Source organism: Ictidomys tridecemlineatus, chromosome 11 (assembly GCF_052094955.1).
Source record: "Ictidomys tridecemlineatus isolate mIctTri1 chromosome 11, mIctTri1.hap1, whole genome shotgun sequence".
In the NCBI taxonomy this organism is placed as follows: Eukaryota; Metazoa; Chordata; class Mammalia; order Rodentia; family Sciuridae; genus Ictidomys; species Ictidomys tridecemlineatus.
In genome coordinates this window covers 81,159,643-81,182,240 of record NC_135487.1, presented here as the reverse complement: position 1 = coordinate 81,182,240, position 22,598 = coordinate 81,159,643, and the positions used below count along the sequence as shown (strand labels likewise).

The 22,598-nt window shown below is 34.4% G+C and overlaps 1 protein-coding gene across 2 annotated transcripts in view; it reads right to left on the bottom strand.

The window, feature by feature from the left end:
* The window catches only part of LOC120890843 (uncharacterized), a 435,648-nt gene that overhangs the window by 9,808 nt on the left and 403,242 nt on the right, over nucleotides 1-22,598 (bottom strand). For both annotated transcript variants that reach the window (XM_078026799.1, XM_078026800.1), the window contains 2 exons: nucleotides 17,115-17,257; nucleotides 7,231-7,311 (listed from right to left, as the gene is read on the bottom strand). The gene's annotated coding sequence lies outside the window, so the exon portion shown is untranslated. The remainder of the gene's footprint in view (nucleotides 1-7,230; nucleotides 7,312-17,114; nucleotides 17,258-22,598) is intronic.

The window sequence follows — 22,598 nt, the reverse complement described above, 5'->3', positions numbered from 1 at the left end:
CATTTCACAGTTTCATGTACCTCTCAGTCTTGGGAGTGCAGCTGCACAGGGTAGTTGGGACTCCACAGGTCTTAAATGTTTTATATATTTTTACCTATGCACTTGATATTCCTGCTGTCAGAATTCTATAATAGAGGTTTGATAAAGTGATAAATTTCCCATTGATAGTACTTACAATGATTTGGGAGATATGATCTTAAACAACATAAAATCACATAGTGAGAAAACATTCCCCTTAATTCCTTCATATTTTCTGATTAATTCAGGAGAAAAGTCTCTGTTTTGCACATTTTTAAAGGTCCTTAGCACTAATGTCCTTTATTTATTTATTTATTTATTTATTTATTTAATTTTTTTTATTGTTGGTTGTTCAAAACATTACATAGTTCTTGACATATCATATTTCACACTTTGATTCAAGTGGGTTATGAACTCCCATTTTTACCCCGTATACAGATTGCAGAATCACATCAGTTACTGTTTAGACTCTTTCATTGCTAATGGTATGTAGCTAGAACTTAATAATTTTGTTTTTTTAATGTTATTACTTTTAACTTTTTAAAAAGGTGTTATTTTTAAATTTGGAGCAGTGAAGCAGAACTTTTAAGATAAATTTATCTTAAGATAAATAGATGGAATATGGGGCAGACTGCTTGCCTAGCATGTGTGAGGCACGGGTTCAATCAGCACCATATAAAACATAATTTAATAAACAAAGATATTGTGTGTTCATCTACAACCAAAAAATATTTTTAAAAAAGAAATAGATGGAGTAAATTAATAACAATATTAAGAAATATAGATAGTATACAAATATGGAAAAGAGTATGGCAAAAATCAGAAACCTAAGACACAGATGACTAAGTTTGGGAAACAGGACCATGCTTCCTATAGAGCTCACCCACTTGCCTTTCCATAGGGCACTTTGCTATTATCAACTGTTAACACCTTTGCTGTGATGGTACTTTAGCTGGGAAATCTTCCCCCAGCCTTTTTCACTCAATGAACTCCTATCCATCCCCTAAAACTTAGCTCCTGCATTTCCTTCAATGTGAAGGTTTTGCTTATTTTAACTTATTGTACCTTCTATTAACTGCCACTTATTAAACTTTAGTACAGGTATTTCTTCAAGTATCAAACCTTTTTAGGGATGTGCTATTTATTTTCATATCTCTAACTTCCAGCACAAGAACATACACAAAATAGCCAATGTTTGATGCATTAATAAAAATTTTATCTCTTACAGATGAGTAACATTGTTACTTGTTAAAAAATACTCAACAATAGTAATAATAATAATTCTAGCCTATGTGCATGTAGTGATATGAGTTAAGTTTCAAACTACCAATGTGAATGTACTTGATGCCACCAATATTTACACTTAAAAAATGAGTAGCATGGTCAATTTTATTTTTAAAACTCTATAGATGATAAGCAAAATTTCAGATTTTAATGTTATATATTTGGAAGCAATTTCACTTATTCATACATTAAATCTTTAAAATATGGCCAGGCATGGTGGTGCATGCTTGTAATCCCAGGCTTGGGAGGTTGAGGCAAGAGGATTATGAATTAAAAACCAGCCTCAACAACCTAGAAAGAACTTGTCCCTAAATAAAAAATACAAAAAGAGGATGGAGTTGTAGCTTGGTGGTTAAGCACCCCTGGGTTCAATCCCCGGTACAAAACCAAACAAACAAAAAGCACACCTTTAAAAGATGGTTTAACTAAAGATCAGTTTAGTGATTCATCAGGAATTATTTATATATACTGATGTGTTGGTCTTGGAGATAGATTAGGCTTATTTATGGGAATAAAATAAAATCCAACAATACAACATTGATCATATGAAGTAGAGCTATTTTGTAAGTCCTACAAATATTTCTGTAGTTTTAAGTGATGAATAGGTTAGGTGTGACTTACTCATGACTTTTATGTTCATGTGAAAATTTGTTGCTTATTTGATACTGGATATTCAGATGAAGTCTGCATTGTCATTAATATATCAGTCACCTTTAATCATAGAAACCAGTGGAAGCTAGAATTAATTTTTTAAGCTTTTTCTTCCTGATAAGTTTTCAGAGTTGGAATGTAGCTGTAGTGGCTAAGAAAGGATGAATTTGAACACCTGAAAGCAATTGAGAATCTAGAAATCCAGAAAGAATTTCCTCTCTTCCAGTGCTTCTCTCTGCACATCTACTTCAGTTTTCTTTTTTATTAAATTAACTTTGACAATGTGAGTCCAAGTATGAGTCTAAATTGGTTCTCCTCTTCAGTTTCTAAGCCAGCACATTCAGGGAATAACTGTCTTGTCTAAGGAACTGGGCTCAGTGTCTTGGTATTCAATGTCTTGGTTTACAAATGTGACTGTGGGGCCAAATCCTGAAGAAAGAAGAAGGGATGATATAGGAAGTCACTGTGAGCTGAGCTGCACATGCCAAAAGATTTCTACTACCTGTGTTCAGACTCCATTGGGGGCTCTCAATGTGCTCTAGTTGTTGAGCTACTGTGTTTTCTCCATAGTGTTTCAGCAATGTAAAAGGAAGGATGAGACTCCAATGATCCCAACACCTCTTGAAAAAACTGAAAATTTGGATAAATGTCACCTACCCAAAAAAAGAATGTCTCCCTCACTCCATGAGTCAGATGTTCTCTATCATATGTCTTTATTTCTGGGATGTGCTTTGGTCACAACTCTGCTGTTTATTTATGTCTAATCATTCATCATTATCTTCACACCTCACCCCAAGAATGGTAGCTTCATGAAGGACTTCATCTGCTTTGTTTGCTATTATAGCTCAATGCTTAGAGGAGTTCCTGGCATATAATTACTATTCAGAAAACACTTGGGGTTTTGTGTGTGTATTTTCTTTCCATTCTGGAGATTGAAGCCAGAGATGCTCTACCCCTGACTACATCTCAAGCCTTTTTAATTTTTTAAATTTATTTCCAGACAGAGTCTTCCTGAGTTGCTAAGGCTGGCCTTGAACTTGCCATCCTCCTGCTTCTGCCTCCCAAGTATCAGGGATTACGGGATGTGCACCACTGTGTCCAGCAGAAAATACGTATTAATTTAAAAAAAAAAAAAAAGAAAGAAAGAAAATTTAAAATCTTGCACCTTCAAAATGTACTTTAAGAAATATGTGAATGATAAAATGTAATTACAAATAATAGAACTATTAGTTTCACCAGTAGTTGAAAGGAATGAAGAGCATTTCATTTAGTACTTTATAAAACTTGAGTCAAAAATAAGTAATACATAAATAATTTTTTGAGTCACAATTTCTTTTCACAATTGAATTTACTTAACGAGGCCTTAAAATCCTTATTTTTTACGTAGTACATGATGGAATAATTTGAAGAAATGCATTTAGATCAATTTTTATTATTAAATATATTTATAATATATTGATTTGAATGCAAACAATAACATTCATGACATAAAAATTTTTTGAGTTTGGCCAATTAAAACAATTTCTCATATTGCTTATTTTAAAATAATTATATTGCACAGACAAAAGTATATACTAAAAACATGCATTTCAAAATTTATTTGTTTGATTTTTATCATTGTAAATATATTTGTAATTAAACTAATTGCTGTAGTACCAAATACTCAAAAACAGTTTCATGATCTATGAATTACTGTTTGGAATTCTTTTATTTTTTATTACTGCAAAAGTGAAGATTTTTAGTATTTGAGCATTGTTTCTAAATAGAAAGTAAAAAAGGAAAGATTTTTTTCAGGCTGTCATGTGTAAGTATTTCTCAGAAAAAAAATGGAAATTGGAGCCAAGCATGATAGTTGTATACCTCTAACTCCAGAAACTTATGAGGAAGAGGCAGGAGGAATGTAAGTTCAAGGCCAGCCTCAGCAACTGAACAGGCCCTGTCTCAAAATAAAAAATAGAAAGGAGTGGGGATGTAGCTCAGTAGTAGAACATTCTGGCTTCATTCCCCAATACAAAAAAAAAAAAAAAGAAAGAAAGAAAGAAAAGAAAGAAAGATATGGAACTTGGGAGTTTCTGCTCCAATATGGTAATTGATTGATTACATGAATTTTCCTCTTGCATTTCCTTCTTTCTTTTCCCATTAAAAGGAAAAGAAAAACCACATAAATTCATCAAGACAAAGAATAACAGATTAGTTATTTCAAAAAACTTTGCAAGCTAAAAAGTAGACGAAGGTAAATGAATGAACTGAGTGAAAGGAGCCTTGTTCCTACTGGAGTTACCTGGTCCAGCAGATAATGGTAATGTGAGGTAGGAAAACATAATGAAGAAGATGAAAAAGATAATTTTGGATCTTTACTTTGAAATATTCCATAGGAAGGCAGAGTGGGATAATGGAGAGGTAGGCCTTTGCTGTATATAAATAAATGAACCATTTTCCCAAATCTCTACCAGTTTGTATGCTACTCGTTATTTCATTCATTTTAGGTTCCCAATATTGTTTCTAATTTTAAACACAGGGAGTCAGAGGAAAAGAGAAACAAACTCTGATCCAAGTACCCAGCTTTGCCAGCACCTAGAAACAAGTGGCCTACCCAAACTGAGAATTGTTGGGAATACCACCAAACCTCTCAGAGCACCCAGTTCCCAGAGTTGTTAGAGGGATCTAGAATCAGTTGAGATGGTAGGGATTAGATCTATGGACTAAAGGATAGAGTAAGAACTTATCAATGAGAGATGAGTGGACACTAGGGAGTTGGAATCAGGATTTACAAATTGAAGAAGAGAGGACTGTGGCTAGAGGTCAAAGCTGAATGGCAGGAGTATCTATGAGAAACATAGATAATGCTGAAGAAAAATTCAGGTTAGGTCATTTTCTGTACCAAATAAAAAGCTCATATAAACTCACTGTTAGCAAAAAGATTAAATAGGTGCCAGTCAGTAAATCAATCAGTCCCATATCATGGATGGTCCAGAGCTGGCTGGTGAGAATGAGAGAATCGATCTGGATGACAAAGTTCTGATAAGGAATCCCATTTGAAGTCAGTGGTCCCTTCTTCTTCTAGAATGGGGTAGTTGGCTCTCTCTGTCCTTATGGTATATTACTTTGTTGTTATCAATCGGTATTTGTTTGATTGCACCTAAGATTTATACCAGAAAATAACTTGCTCGTCCGTAGTTTATGTGATCAAGTGTGGTGGATTCAATATTATCTCTCTTTGTAGGCAGTCACAAGATGGAGTCAGTTCAGCAAATTTCAAAGAGCCCTAGATTTTAATATTCAGATGTGCAGCAAATATTTTAGGATTTGTCAGAGTGCCAAGATAACTTCCTACTAAATATTACAGCATAACAAACACTCAGTTTGGTATTTGTCATTTGCTGTCTTAAATTTTGCACCTCTGAAAAGATTTTTTAACACATGTAAAAAAAAATCCTGCTAATTTCCAAAATACACCTTCCAGTAATGATGAGAAAAGAGTATAATCATTTATATTTCTCAAAAAATTTAATCTCTGAGCTTTATTCAAATTCAGAGAGGCAAGAAATTTAGATGTCTGATTAATTCAGTCTGTAGGACTCTATTTTCTTATCCTCTTATGCAAAATATTCTGTTTTCAAAATATGTAAGTGCATCTTATGTTGATAAAGTCAAATGTGTATTTTCTACTCTGAAACACTGGTTGGTTCATCTTCCTTGTTGAGATTGATTTTTTTTTAATGATACAGTATTTTGTTCCTACAGCTATGGGACTTGATTCTTAGACATTTTAAAAATTAGCAGAAAGTATGATACCAGAATTTCTAATTAAAGCCTTATAGCATCCATAGAATCAAAGATGATATTATGAATCAAAGTAGATATTATGTCAAACAATAATTTTAGAAATCTCTGTAAATAATTTGATTTTAACCTGTATTAGTTTTAATTATGAAAGTTAGGTTTTCTTTTCTTTCCTGGGAGAATAAATTTGAAAAGTAGTTTTATTTCCTTTTCCCAAGGATGTACCATTTAATAGTGGAACATATGATTCAAATTTTCTAGACAGAGAAGAGTGAAAGTATTACTGGTAAATAACTATGTAATGTCACTGAATATCTTATAAGAGGAATTTCCCTGAAGTGGAATGCAATTTAACAACACAAGCAATCTTGCCCATGTGGAGACTGCAGGACTGGGAGATGATCCAATATTGCTGAAGATAATCAATATCCAGTCTTAGCCAACAGTTAAATGTACCCACAAGAATTCAAAACAGTGGTCTGAAATCAGAGAAGGGAAGATTTTTACCAAGGTCACTAGACAGAATAATTAAAAGGAAGCCTTTACTTTCAGCCTTTACAGCATTTTTAGGGCACGATTTTTACTGCTGTTATTGAACAGTCGTAGGATAGCAATTGTGACTTTAGTGAGATGAGACCGATAAAGGATAGCAGAGCAGAGCATGAGAAGGTAACAGCACTAAGAACTGTATACTGAGGCACATAGTAGATGAGAAATACTGTGTACGAGTGACTACACACACACACACACAAAAAAAAAATAGTAAACATTGGAGAAAAACAAAAGGGAAGGGACAGTTTGTGGGGAGTAGCCAAGGGACTAATGGAATGACTTCGAGAAGAATAGGAAAGAACTTTGACCACCATTACTGACTGCAGCAATAGGTGGTGTACTTAGATGATGGTACTGACAGAGACTTTGCAAGACTGGGTATACCCCCAGTGATAAAGTTGTCTTAGAGGTCACACATGACTGTCACTTTGAATATAGCCTTTTCCAATTCTTAGAAGATTTGTACAGTATCAAAAATGCTGTGAGTTCCCCAAGAAAAAGAATGAGGGCTGGGGTTGTGACTCAGTGGTAGAGCACTCACCTAGCATGTGCAAGGCACTGGGTTCAATTCTCAGCACCACATAAAAATAAATAAATAAAATAAAGGTATTAAAATTTTTTTAAAAAGAATGACCATTATTATGATGTGCACAGTTTTTTAAAATTAATTTATTTATTTTAATTAGGTATATATGACAGCAGAATGCATTTTGATTCATTGTACACAATTGCAGAACAACTTTTCATTTCTCTGGTTGTACACAATGTAGGGTTGCACCAAAAGTGCATCCATGCATGTATCTAGGGTAATGGTGTCCACCTTATTCCACCATCTTTCCTGTCCCCATTCCCCCTTCTCATCCTTCCTTCCCCTTTGCCACATCAAAGTTCCTCCATTTTTCCCATTCCACCCACCCCCATTATGGATCAACATCCACTTACCAGAGAGAACATTCAGCCTTTGGTTTTGTGGGGATTGGCTTACTTCGCTTAGCATGATATTCTCCAACTCCATCCATTTACCTATAAATGCCATAATTTTATTCTCTTTTAATGCTGAGAATATTCCATTGTGTATACCTACCACAGTTTCTTTATCCATTCACCTACTGAAGGGCATCTAGGTTGGTCCCACAGTTTAGCTATTGTGAATTGAGCTGCTATAAACATTGATGTAGCTACATTACTATAGTATGCTGATTTTAAGTCCTTTGGGTGTAGTCCGAGGAGTGGCACAGGTTTTTGAAGTCAAAACAAATTTGGTTCAAATCATGCTCTTGCTTCATAGATGTATGATTTATCTCCAGCAAGTGACTAAACTGTTCAGAATTCAATGTGGAGACTCCATATCAGTTATAATGGCCAGTGATGATATTACTGAAATAGTAGGCAATAAATGTTTGCTTAAAATAAGCAATATTTACATATAAGTAATCATTGGAAATAATATTTCTACAATCTACAGGTAACTCTCCCTTAGATATTCTGATTTAGTTTTGCTTGCTTGTTTGTTTTTTGATTCAGATGATTCTGCACTGTTTTTTATGTCGATGTCCCAACTTCTCTAGACTACACATTCTATCAATATGAATCATTCTTTGCTGGTCTTTCGATCAAGTCCATAGGTAGACAGAACTCACATGTAATGTCATTAATGATTACATGATGAAATTTCTAATAAGAGTATAAAATAAAATCTGTTTCTATTAAGAAAATTTTGATAATAACTATCTACTTATGATTTTTTAAAAGAAAAGTGATTTACTCAAATTAAAATGTTATTTACCATGTAATTAACTATCCAGCTCTAACAAAGGTATTGAAGATTTTTAATTTTGATGTTTATAAAACCAGTTATAGTAGAGGCTTTATTTGCATTATTAAACTTTCTAAGCTAAAGCTTTATTTCTCCATTTTAAAAATAGAAAATGTTTCATGATGAACATGCTTTTATGATTATCAAGCAACTCTAGTATTTGAATTATTTAAAAGTTACCAAGATTTTAAAGTGTCTACTTGAACAAATGAAAATACTCAATTTCAGTAATGATGTTAACTAATTTTCATTTTTTAAAGTAATTTTCATTCTTGTTTGATCCTGATCAATTCCCAATGTTATTAGAACTTGGTAAAATGATATAAATAATAAATATGATATACCAGCCAAGATATTTTGGAAATAAAGACTAATGAAGGAGGCTGTGCCCTACCAGTATTAGTAACATATGTTAATGTTGTAATTATCAAAACTGTGGGGAAATGGTACATCAATAGAACCAAAGGAAAAGAATGCAAATTCCAAAGTCAGACTCAAGTACAACTAAGAATTAACTCTGCACAGGGCATGTTGTCAAGCATATTACAACATCAATTCTTTCATTCCTTACCACAGCTCCATGGCTGAGCATAATTATGAGCTCAATTTTATAGAGGAATATTGTAAGAGTAGAAATAACTTTTCTAAAGCCACAAGGCTCAGCTATAGAAACTGGATTTGTATTCAGGCAGAGTCCACATTCTTAAACAACTCATTAAACCTCTTCTACTGTGGGTAAAACCAGAAGTCCTCCAAGAGTGCCTTGGGATTCTTGGGATCCTTGAGACATTGTTGAAGTCCATGAGGTCAAAACTATATTTATAGTAATGATAAAATATTGCCTTATCTCTCTTTCTCATAGTATCACACAGAGGAATTTCCCACAAATTTCTTGTAGGAATAGAGATTGGTAGCAGCTTTCTCTGGAGCAGTCTGGCAATACACACCGAAAGCCTTAAAATGACTTTCTATAATCCATTTCCAGGTTAGCAATATATCTTACACAATGATTAATGTAGCAAAATAATTTAATTAAAATAATATTAATTATTGCTTTCTTAAAATATTAAGAATAATTATATAAACATAGAAAATTGATTAAATAATTATGACAAGTAAAGAACTTTCAAGTAGCCATTAGACAGAAATGACCAAGGAGTACTTATTGATGGAGAAATGTTAACCTACCTAATGCTAATCCTAAAGCATATATACATACACAAGAACTTACCTAAGGATAATACATGCCCATGCGATGCATATAATTTATTATGATTGTTTTTTAAATTTTTTAAATTGTTGGTTGTTCAAAACATTACATAGTTCTTGATATATCATATTTCACACTTTGATTCAAGTGGGTTATGAACTCCCACTTTTACCCCGTATACAGATTGCAGAATCACATCAGTTACACTTCCATTGATTTACATATTGCCATACTCGTGTCTGTTGTATTCTGCTGCCTTTCCTATCCTCTACTATCCCCCCTTCCCTCCCCTCCCCTCTTCTCTCTCTACCCCCTCTACTGTAATTCATTTATCCCCCTTGTATTTTTCCCTTTCCCCTCACTTCCTCTTGTATGTAATTTTGTATAACCCTGAGGCTCTCCTTCCATTTCCATGCTATTTCCCTTCTCTCTCCCTTCCCCTCCCACCTCTCATCCCTGTTTAATGTTAGTCTTCTTCTCATGCTCTTCTTCCCTACTCTGTTCTTAGTTACTCTCCTTATATCAAAGAAGACATTTGGCATTTGTTTTTTAGAGATTGGCTAGCTTCACTTAGCATAATCTGCTCTAATGCCATCCATTTCCCTCCAAATTCTATGATTTTGTCATTTTTTAATGCAGAGTAATACTCCATTGTGTATAAATGCCACATTTTTTTTATCCATTCGTCTATTGAAGGGCATCTAGGTTGGTTCCACAGTCTTACTATTGTGAATTGTGCTGCTATGAACATCAATGTAGCAGTGTCCCTGTAGCATGCTCTTTTTAGGTCTTTAGGGAATAGACCCAGAAGGGGAATAGCTGGGTCAAATGGTGGTTCCATTCCCAGATTTCCAAGAAATTTCCATACTGCTTTCCAAATTGGCTTCACCAATTTGCAGTCCCACCAAGAATGTACAAGGGTACCCTTTTCCCCACATTCTCGCCAGCACTTGTTGTTGTTTGACTTCATAATGGCTGCCAATCTTACTGGAGTGAGATGGTATCTTAGGGTGGTTTTGATTTGCATTTCTCTGACTGCTAGAGATGGTGAGCATTTTTTCATGTACTTGTTGATTGATTGTATGTCCTCCTCTGAGAAGTGTCTGTTCAGGTCCTTGGCCCATTTGTTAATTGGGTTATTTGTTATCTTATTGTCTAATTTTTTGAGTTCTTTGTATACTCTGGATATTAGGGCTCTATCTGAAGTGTGAGGAGTAAAGATTTGTTCCCAGGATGTAGGCTCCCTATTTACCTCTCTTATTGTTTCTTTTGCTGAGAAAAAACTTTTTAGTTTGAGTAAGTCCCATTTGTTGATTCTAGATATTAACTCTTGTGCTATGGGTGTCCTATTGAGGAATTTGGAGCCCAACCCCACAGTATGCAGGTCGTAGCCAACTTTTTCTTCTATCAGATGCCGTGTCTCTGATTTGATATCAAGCTCCTTGATCCATTTTGAGTTAACTTTTGTGAATATATATGCCTCAAACAATGGTGCAGCTATGTTCATCAAACAAACTCTTCTCAAGTTCAAGAGTCTAATAGACCAACATACAATAATCATGGGAGACTTCAACACACCTCTCTCACCACTGGACAAATCTTCCAAACAAAAGTTAAATAAGGAAACTATAGAACTCAATAACACAATTAATAACCTAGACTTAATTGACATATATAGAATATACCACCCAACATCAAGCAGTTACACCTTTTTCTCAGCAGCACATGGATCCTTCTCAAAAATAGATCATATATTATGTCACAGGGCAACTCTTAGACAATATAAAGGAATAGAGATAATACCATGCATCTTATCTGATCATAATGGAATGAAACTGAAAATCAATGATAAAAGAAGGAAGGAAAAATCATGCATCACTTGGAGAATTAACAATAGGTTACTGAATGATCAATGGGTTATAGAAGACATCAAGGAGGAAATTAAAAAATTCTTAGAGATAAATGAAAACACAGACACAGCATACCGTAATCTATGGGACACATTGAAATCAGTTCTAAGAGGAAAATTCATTGCTTGGAGTTCATTCCTTAAAAAAAGAAAAAAACCAACAAGTAAATGATCTCATACTTCATCTCAAAAGCCTAGAAAAAGAAGAGCAAAACAACAGCAAAAGAAGTAGAAGGCAAGAAATAATTAAAATCAGAGCTGAAATTAATGAAATTGAAACAAAAGAAACAATTGAAAAAATTGATAAAACTAAAAGTTTGTTCTTTAAAAAAATAAATAAGATTGACAGACCTTTAGCCATGCTGACGAAGAGAAGAAGAGAGAGAACTCAAATTACTAGCAAACGGGATGAAAAAGGCAATATCACAACAGACACTTCAGAAATTCAGAAGATAATCAGAAATTATTTTGAATCTTTATACTCCAATAAAATAGAAGATAGTTAAGGCATCGAGAAATTTCTTAAGTCATATGATCTGCCCAGATTGAGTCAGGAGGATATAGACAACCTAAACAGACCAATATCAATGGAGGAAATAGAAGAAACCATCAAAAGACTACCAACTAAGAAAAGCCCAGGTCCGGATGGGTATACAGCAGAGTTTTACAAAACCTTTAAAGAGAAACTAATACCAATACTTTTCAAGCTATTTCAGGAAGTAGAAAAAGAGGGAGAACTTCCAAATTCATTCTATGAGGCCAACATCACCCTGATTCCTAAACCAGACAAAGACACTTCAAAGAAAGAAAACTACAGACCAATATCTCTAATGAACCTAGATGCAAAAATCCTCAATAAAATTCTGGCGAATCGGATACAAAAACATATCAAAAAAATTGTGCACCATGATCAAGTAGGATTCATCCCTGGGATGCAAGGCTGGTTCAATATACGGAAATCAATAAATGTTATTCACCACATCAATAGACTTAAAAGTAAGAACCATATGATCATCTCAATAGATGTGGAAAAAGCATTCGACAAAGTACAGCATCCGTTTATGTTCAAAACTTTCAAAAAACTAGGGATAACAGGAACATACCTCAACATTGTAAAAGCAATCTATGCTAAGCCTCAGGCTAGCATCATTCTGAATGGAGAAAAATTGAAGGCATTCCCTCTAAAATCTGGAACAAGACAGGGATGCCCTCTCTCACCACTTCTGTTCAACATAGTTCTCGAAACACTGGCCAGAGCAATTAGACAGATGAAAGAAATTAAAGGCATAAAAATAGGAAAAGAAGAACTTAAATTATCACTATTTGCAGATGACATGATTCTATACCTAGCAGACCCAAAAGGGTCTACAAAGAAACTATTAGAGCTAATAAATAATTCAGCAATGTGGCAGGATATAAAATCAACACGCATAAATCAAAGGCATTCCTGTATATCAGTAACAAAACTTCTGAAATGGAAATGAGGACAACCACTCCATTCACAATATCCTCAAAAAAATAAAATAAAATACTTGGGAATCAACCTAATGAAAGAGGTGAAAGACTTATACAATGAAAACTACAGAACCCTAAAGAGAGAAATTGAAGAAGATCTTAGAAGATGGAAAAATATACCCTGTTCATGGATAGGCAGAACTAACATCATCAAAATGGCAATATTACCAAAAGTTCTCTATAGGTTTAATGCAATGCCAATCAAAATCCCAACGCCATTTCTTGTAGAAATAGAGAAAGCAATCATGAAATTCATATGGAAAAATAAAAGACCCAGAATAGCAAAAACAATGCTAAGCAGGAAGTGTGAATCAGGTGGTATAGCGATACCAGACTTCAAACGATACTACAGAGCAATAGTAACAAAAACAGCATGGTACTGGTACCAAAACAGGTGGGTGGACCAATGGTACAGAATAGAGGACACAGAATCCAACCCACAAAACTACAACTTTCTTAATTTTGATAAAGGGGCTAAAAGCATGCAATGGAGGAAGGATAGCATCTTCAACAAATGGTGCTGGGAAAACTGGAAATCCATATGCAACAAAATGAAACTGAATCCCTTTCTCTTGTCATGCACAAAAGTTAACTCAAAATGGATCAAGGAGCTTGATATTATGATTGTTTTGTGAGCATTTTTTAATTTAGACCTCTGCCCATACACAAAACATAAACAGAAAGAATGTACATCAACATATAAACAAATATTATACAGGAATAGTAGGAATTTGGTTTGTTATTGTTTGTATTTCATCTGCATTTCCTGCTTTGTCTATGATCATATATTTCTTTCATGATGCAAGTCAAGTGTTTAAAATTATAACAGCACAATTATTCAACAGTGGGGAAATGGTTAAATTGTGCCAGTACATGACATACTACACAGCAACCACAGGTTTAGAAAGATGCGCTAGAGTAAATGAATGACTGATGTTTAATTAGGTCCTGCAACAAGAGAAAGAAAAACAACAAAAATTGCTACAAAGGAAATTGCACCATGGGAAAAATGTGGTTTCAAACTCTTATCTATATTGTACACCATGATCACTTACTTATTACATTTCTTAGGTGTAGACATGGTTCACAGTTATATTGAAGATTATGCTTAGGAGATATGTCCTTAAGTATTTAAGGGGAAAGCGTCATGAGATCTTGTAACTTACTTCTGAATAGTTCAGAATTAAAAGTCTATGTGGATAGAAAACAAAGTACAAATGTGGCAGAAGGTAGCAATGAATGAATATAGGCAAAGGATACATGGATATTGATTGTACTACTATTTCTTGAAATAGCAGGTTGAAATCTTTTCAAAAATAAATTATTGGTGGGGAAAGGAGGGAAAGTAGCAATGCTAAAGGTTGTATAGAGGAATTGCAGTTAAGGAGAAAGAGATTCAGCAGATGATTAGAATACAAGGAAGATCTAAATAAACCACTAATGAGATCTAAATAAACCCAAGGAGAAGATATCAGTGTCTGACAGTAGCCGGATTACAAAAACAGCACTGAGAGATAGATTAGCAGATGAAGTTATGTGATTATCAATACAGTCTTCTTTTTCTCTTCTCCTTCTCCTTCTCCTTCTCCTTCTCCTTCTTCTTTTTATATTGGAGATTGAACCTAGGGGCACTCTATCACTGAGCTACATCACCAGCCCTATTTTTTTACTTTGAGGTAGGGTATCACAAAGTTGACTAGGGCCTTGCTAAATTGCTGAGGCTAGTCTCAAATTTGTGATCATCCTACCTCAGTCTCCCAAGTCGCTGAGATTACAGGTATGTAGCCCCAAGTTTGGCTAAAGTTTACCTCTGGTTTACCTCATGTCTGAGGAACAATTCTGAGCCAAGATGGATTCACTAAGATATTAACTGCAGTGCAGGGTCTTTGCTAGCTGGACTTCCTTTGAAAAGCTGCATGATTTATTATAAAAAGAACATTATGGTAACATTCATTTTAAATTTTCTGTCAAAACTGGAGTAAGGAGCCTGGAATCTATCAAAATTATTACTTTTATCTGGATATTTTTACTGATAAAATAACTTCAACTTTGCATGTACTGTCAGAGATAAAGGATGAATGGTAAGCTATGAATAACAGATTGGGATTATTAAAATGAGAGTATAGTGTTCAAGCATTTTAGTAGAAAAATTCTATTTATTACTGGCCTGAAATTCTGAATGAAGTTGAGAATTTTTTGTTTAAATAAAATAAAAGGTGAGACTTTAAATTTATGTTGATATAAAAAAGAAATGAAACTGCTTTCATTTTTTTAAATAACTACTGATGATATTCCATAAATTAGCAAATTGAAAATGTAGCTCAATGCTGGATAATAATGAGTGATTTAATGCTATCTTTCCAAATTGCAAGGTAGTCACTTTTATTGACTTAATTTTTTTACTTATTTATTTGTTTTGCAGTACTTAAACCCAGTGTTGTTCTACCACTGAATTATACCCCCAGCCCTTTTTATTTTTATTTTGAGACAGAGTCTTCATAAGTTGCCCAGGCTGACCTCGAACTTCTGATCTTTCTGCCTCAGGCTTCCAAGTCTCTGAGATAAGATAGCTACTTTTAAAAGCTATTGTCCGTATATTTCAATATCAGCTCAAATCAAGGTGAATCTTAGTGAATTCATGAATATTAATTAATGTTTTTACTGCAGGAATCAAACAAAGACACCAGGATAAACTAAAAATAAGTGAATATTAACATTAAAATACAAAGTTCACATTTTGTTTTATGGTTATTAAATATTGCTCAGAAAAGTTCCATCTAGTTTCTTTATTTCCCTCTACAATATTCTGAAGAAATAAGTGAATGTTGACTGAATAAATTTAAGCATTTTTGTTTCATTTTAGCTAACTGACCTCAATGAGTTAGCATTTTTAATAAACATGTAGTAGAATTAAGGGACTTTATAATATATTTTAGATATATTTTAATATTTTATGAATAAACATAGATGATATTCTATTTAAAAGTGAGTATATTGATAATAGCACTTACATTATTTATGAATAGCTTTCTGTTTGGCAGGGGGTGATTCCTGGGGACTGAACCAAAGTAACACTCTACCACTGAGCTACATCCCCACCCCTTTTTATTTTTTATTTAGAGACAGGTTCTTGCTAAGTTGCTTAGAGCCTTGCTAGATTGCTGAGACTGTACTTGAACTTGTGATCCTCTTGCCTCAGCCTCCTGAATCTCTGGAATAATAGATGTGCACAACTGTACTCAATTTAAGAAAGCATTTCTTATTAGCATCATGTTTTAAATTTTGTCCAGAATTTCCAACTCTTATAAGTTATTATGGAAATAATTGAAATAATATACACAGAGACTATTTGTTTTAGCATGGGTAGTGATATTATTAAGAACAAAAACAATGTTGACATGCAATTGGTTTAGTTTTGATACTTCATGTATCAGAAGATAAGATGCTTTTATATTTACTGGTATGAAAAGAGATCCGCTAGATTTATGAGGCATATGCAACTCTATTATAGAAGAGCCCTATTTTAGGTGTGTATGCATGTATATAATATTTGATAAATAGAAAAAATATCTGTAAGTCATACCCCAAACTGTTAGCAGGAGTCATAGTAATTGGAGGGAGTTAACACTTTATATTTTGCATTGAGAGATACATAATATAAGATCAAAACAAAGTTATTTTATAATCAGAGAAAGGAAAATTACAACAACACTAACATAGACTGTACTTTATACTATGTTGACAGGTAACATGGTAGTGACCTAAGTAGTGTCTTTCTCTTCCTTTAATCCCATCTTCATTTATTAGTTCCTATTCATTTTCTTTGTACTCTATTAAATATTATTTCCTGTAGGGGAAACCATCCCTAACACTCCTAAGCAGATTAAGTTTCATGACAAACATGCTGCATATATATTTTTGTAATAATATTGACACTGATAGTTACTTGCTTTTATTCATTTTCCTTGCCACATTATAAAGTTCGTGACGCAGGAACTTTGGCTTGATCTCTTTCTTCTCTTTCTGTACCACCTAGCCTAGTGCCAGGGTCATAGGCGGGCCAGGTACCCTACTTGTTATATGTCACTGAATTAAAGATATGATAAATTTGCTAGGTGTGGTGGTGCACACGTGTAATCCCAGTGACTAGGAAGGGTCAGGCAGCAGAAAGACAAGTTCAAGGGGAGCCTAAGCAATTTCATGAAACCCTGTCCCAAAGTGAAAAGAACTGAGGATGTAGCTCAGCGGTAAAGCACAAAGCACCCTTGGGTTCAATCCCCAGTACCAAAAACAAAAACAAAAACAACAACAAAATAATAATAACAAAAAAACACAACCAATGGAATCTTTATCTAAGAAAGTATAATCTTTCTTACCTTATAAATACCATGGCTGTAATCCCAGCCACTCAGGAGGTTGGGGCAGAAGGACCACGAGTTCAAAGCCAGTCTCAGCAACTTAGTGAGGCACTTGGAGACTCAGCAAAAGACTCACTTAGACTCACTTAGAGACTCACTGTCTGTAATAAAAAAAAATATTTTAAAAGGGCTGGGGACATGATTTAGTGGTTGAGCATCCCTGGGTTCAACCTACAGTACCAAAAAAAAAAAAAAAAAAAAAAAAGAAAAAGAAACAAAAACCCCCAACACAAACATTAAATTCATAAATTCAAATAGAAACTTGAGTTAGTTCAAAGGATAAACAATTTTTCTGAGTTATTAGAATGTAGAAGGTATTTAAACATAAGCCCTGAATTGTACTAGACAGAGAATCAACAGTTATTATTAATCCTATTTGTAGAAAGGAAAACTGGTTCATTGTGTCCCTCACTCTTAAAAAAAATCTTATTAAGCTGGGTCTATGTGCAATACTGAAATTTGGCTCATTTGGTTGGTTATTAGGTGGTAAAAGACTTGGGGTTAAATAGACCTGTTTTATATTCTGCTTTGTCACTCACTAATTATATGTTCTTTAATAGCCAGTTAACTTATGTTGGGTTAATTTCCATTCCTACATAGTCACAATTCAATACTTGGAATGTATAGAACTATTTAATGATCAAAACTCTTCGATTTGGAATTAAATGTTCTCATTCTCATTGCAACTGCTTGGAAGTAGATGATGAAGAAGGTAGTAGTGGTGCTTCTACTAACCTACTCTCTGTTTGCTTACCTTTTCTATTTTAGCTCTGCTTTCAGCTGCTAGGAGGTGAGAAGAGGTGAAGCAAATAGGATATGTTTTCCCTGGGGTGATTGGTTTTATACTCCCAGCTTGGCAGATAAAGTTGGTATACCTGAGTGGAGCCCTAAAATATAGAAGATTCTTGTCTTATTAGTGTTTTTATAGGCTATTCAGATAATTTTTGACTGTCTTCGATCCTGGAATACAAATTACCCAAAAATGAAGCATATCTCTTCCTTTTACATATACTGAGCACCTGGTAGTTCACAGAAGGTTGCCTCAATTCTGCTGAGTACTTCTAAACCTACAGGATATCTATTGGACACATGCCAAGTTGACAGCTTCTCTGTTCTCCCATGCACCCCCACGCTGGGGTACTTGTCTTGACTCATGCTGTGAGGGTAGAATAATTCAATGCCTCACCAGCCCTCTCCTGCCACCAAAACAGTTATCCATTCACTACTCTGATTTTTCTGATACCCAGGCAGGAGCAAAAGCCAGTGTTTGCTTTCTCAAGCATGGAACCAGTTTTCTACATTTCAAAAACAATCATCCAGTTTTCTACTCTGGTCCTAAAAGGGGTAACAGGAACTAGTTATGTCCTTATACTTTACACAGCTAAAATATAGGTCAATATATAAGTAATAATGACTTTCATTCTGAGAAAGGATAATCCAAGGAGGTGAAATAATAAAATGTTCTTTTGAACAATTTCAATATGAGTTTTTCAATAATTGATAGAATAGACAGAAAATCAATTAGCTATAGATATTTATTTTATATCCTATCTGTGATGGTTTGAATATGGTTTGCCCACTCCAAAAATCATGCTGAGTTTTAATCCCCATTATAAGATATGAAGAGATGGGAGCAGGTGGGACCTTCAAGAGGTCATTAGGGCTCTATCCTCGTGAATGGATTAACCCATTCATGTCTGTTTCATAGGTTGTTTTCATGAGTTGACATATCTCTAGCTTGGGTCTTGCATAAAAGCCACTTGACTAGGTCTTTTGGGCACTCCTTGCCTTTTACCATATGATGCCTTGTACACCTCTGGACTCTGCCAGCATGAGGGCCATTCACAGATGTAACCCCATCACCTTGGACTAGACACATGAGCCAAAATAAATCTCTTTTGTTTATAGCTTAACCAGTCTACAATATTATGTACTTAGAAACTAAAAATGGATTAAGACACCATCCAACAATAGCAAAATATGCATTCTTAAGTTCATACACAACATTTACAAACATAGACAGATTTGAGGATAAGGACTCGAATAGAGGATTCACCAGAAAATTACTGACTTAGTAAATAAACACATAAAAAAGAGATTATGGTTATTGGTCACCAAGGAAATAAAATTTAAATCACAACAGGATACTATTCTATGCCCAATATAGTGGCTATATTTAAAGTTTGGCCATGTCAAGTGTGGGTGAGAAGGTGGGATAAATGTCTGCAGTATAATGCTTTTAGAATGCTATAAGAAATATGTTATAGTTTATGTCTTAAACCATCAGTAAATTGTAGCTATCATATCGCATGATAATCATAACTGATACAGATTGATCAATAATTCTTTTGAGTTCAATAAATGAACTAACAAATTGAGCAAAGTGCACAAAAAAGCAATTATTCAACATGTTTATTTGGTTGATGTGGATAAAAAAACCTAAGTCTAGAAATAATAATCTGATGTTCCAAATCTGTGCACTTGCCAAGCTCTGCAAGGAATTTTTAATCTCCAAAAGTGAAAATCAGTCTCACAACTATGCAAAGCATACTTTCATTTCTGAATATTTACAGAATACTAAGAAGTTTCTTTTATGTATCCCTTAGAGGAGTCTTTGGACTAATATGAAGTCTTACAAGCAGTAATAATAGCTTACTTCCTTCCATTTGACATAACAAGATAGTGATTATTTGGGGAAATTATTTCAGTGTATTTCATTTTCCTTACATTTCACCTACCAGCTTACTAAGGATAACTTGATAATGTTCTTGCCCTCCTCATTAAAGAGCTTAAAAGTCAGAGAGGATTTAAAATAAGCCAGACAATAGGTGTTAACAGAAAATTGAATATATTTGATGCCTTATTTTTTATATCCTTTTGTTGTCTTTTGAAGGATTATGGGAGAAGTCAGGCTGTCTTATCTGAAGACCAATGCTAAAGTTCTATTTGCTAATGAAATAATGAGCAAAAAGAAAACAGAAAAAAACAAAACACGATTCTCATAGTACAAGGAATGCCATTCATGTCATTTTTATCAATGTATGTTCATTAAGTCCCTTCTATGTAGCAAACGTCAGTCTTAGGTATGAAGGGATTCAGCAATAAACACAGCAGGGAAATTTTCTGCTTTGAAGAAACTTACATTCCAGAGGGAGGCACAGAAAATAAGGAAATAAATATATATGTAAAACAATATGGAAAGGCATGGGGTGGGGCCTCAGTGGCAAATGGGTGGTGTATCACCCAATAGCATCACCGTGGATGGTGTTATTATGTAGGGTGATCAGAGAAAGTTCATTTCAGGTGATATCATTTCAACAAGACTTGAAGAAAATAAGGGAAGGAGCTATGCAGATTATCTTGAAGAATAACCTTCCTGTCCTAACAGACTAAGAATGCAAAGAGAATACAAAAATCCTGGGAGCTATTTAGCCTATTTGACAATAAGATGTCTAAGAAAGGTGCAGAGAGATGGTGTAGGAAAGCAGTCAGAGAAATTATTAGGAAGGGAGCAGATCATAGGGGATCATAAAAATTCTTGAAATTTTACTCTGAGTTTAGATGCCATCATAAGGGTCTGAATAAAAGAGGGGCATGTTCTGACTTGACATTTTAAAAGAATTTCTCTGACCTATAAGTACCTGGAGAAGCCACAGATACTGTAGGAAAAGAAGTGAGTTAGCTTTAACTGATTTCCTCACAAATTAGATTTATGATGTGAAAGAAATAATGGTAAGGATGATTCCAAGTTGGAGAAAGAGGGAATAGAAATTAACTGTGGAAGAAAGAGATTTGGAAGCAGACAATAATAAGCTGATTTGGAACATGTAAAATTTGAGATATTATGAACATCTGTATTGGGTTGAATTATACTCTTCAGAACAACTCAGTCTGACACACTTACCTCCTAATGGTGATACACCAAGAGCAACTAAGAACTATTCCTTCAGGCTTGGTATCAGGTCACCACCACCACCACTGAGACCATTACAGTCATTTCGGGTTTTTTAACTTACCAGCTAGGATGTCTCAACAGCGTGTCACTTTCTGCCCATGCCTCAAGTATTTTGTCTCCTTCCCTAGGACTCCCCTGTAGAAAACCTGGTATAGAATGCCCTCATATTTCCCACACTTAGGTTATGTGTAAGGAGGGAGAAAGGGGTAATGGCTCTTGGGTGAAATCCTTGACAAATGAGAGAAGAGAAATGGTGAGAACATTCTTTCCCCTTACTCCATCAACACATGATCCTGAAAAGCAGGCATGTCCCAAAGGATTTAAAAACTAGTCACACTTAGAAGTAGTAAGCCCTAGGGTGCAAACTTGGTTTTGATCTCCTTAATTTCTTTCTTCCCTTTCCTTAGCACTCACCCTGGGATAGAATTCCATAAGAAAATAATAGAATATGCCAGGCATCGTGGCACACGCCTGTAATCCAAGTGGCTCAGAAGGCTTAGGCAGGAGGATCACGAGTTCAAATGCCAGCCTCAGCAAAAGTAAGGGATGAATAACTTGATGAGACCATGTTTCTAAATAAAATACAAAAAATAGGTCTGGGGATGTGGCACAGTGGTTGAATGCCCTGGAGTACAATCCCAGGTACCTCCTGTCCCCCACACTCCCCCCCCCAAAGAAAAGAAAAAATTGTAATTCAAGCTCCCTACCTTAGGCTAAGGCAATATGTAAGTGGAAATGTCTAATACGAAGTAGACAGACAAGTCTAGGGTTTAGGAATGAAGTCTAATATAAAAAATCAGAATCTGTTAGGTTATCAATGGAATTTAGAACCAACAGACTGCATGAGGCTACCTACAGAATGGGTATATATAACTAAGATATGTGAAGACTGACTTGAGGCATGTCATTATCTAAATCATCATCTGAGGTGTAGAAGATGAGAAAATATATCTGAAGCAGATCCTAAAACACCTCATACTCTGTCCCAAATCCCTCTTTTTTAGTGTTCCACATCTTAGTGACTAGGCACTTTATTCTCTCAAATTTTATAACCCAAAATCTTAAAGTCACCCATGGCTTCATTATCTCCATAGCTCTGATATTCAAGTTGTTCTTAAACTCTACTCCCATTGCAACTTCAGCTCTAGCTGTTGGAATTTTATATATATATATATATATATATATATATATATATATATATATATATATATATATATATATATATATATTTTAATAGCACTTAATACTTTCTAACATAATTACTTGTTATGTTAATCACTATCTTTTTCAAGTACAATACAAATTATTTTGCCAGAGATTTTTATCTGATTTGCTCACTCTTGTGCTTCTAATGCTTAAAATACTTACTGGCACACAGTAGGGACTCAAAACATTTTTATTAAAAAATAAAAATGTATTGATAATCCCATGTGTGTGTGTTTATGTGTGTGTGAGAGTGACTGTGTTAGAAATGTTAGTGAAAATTT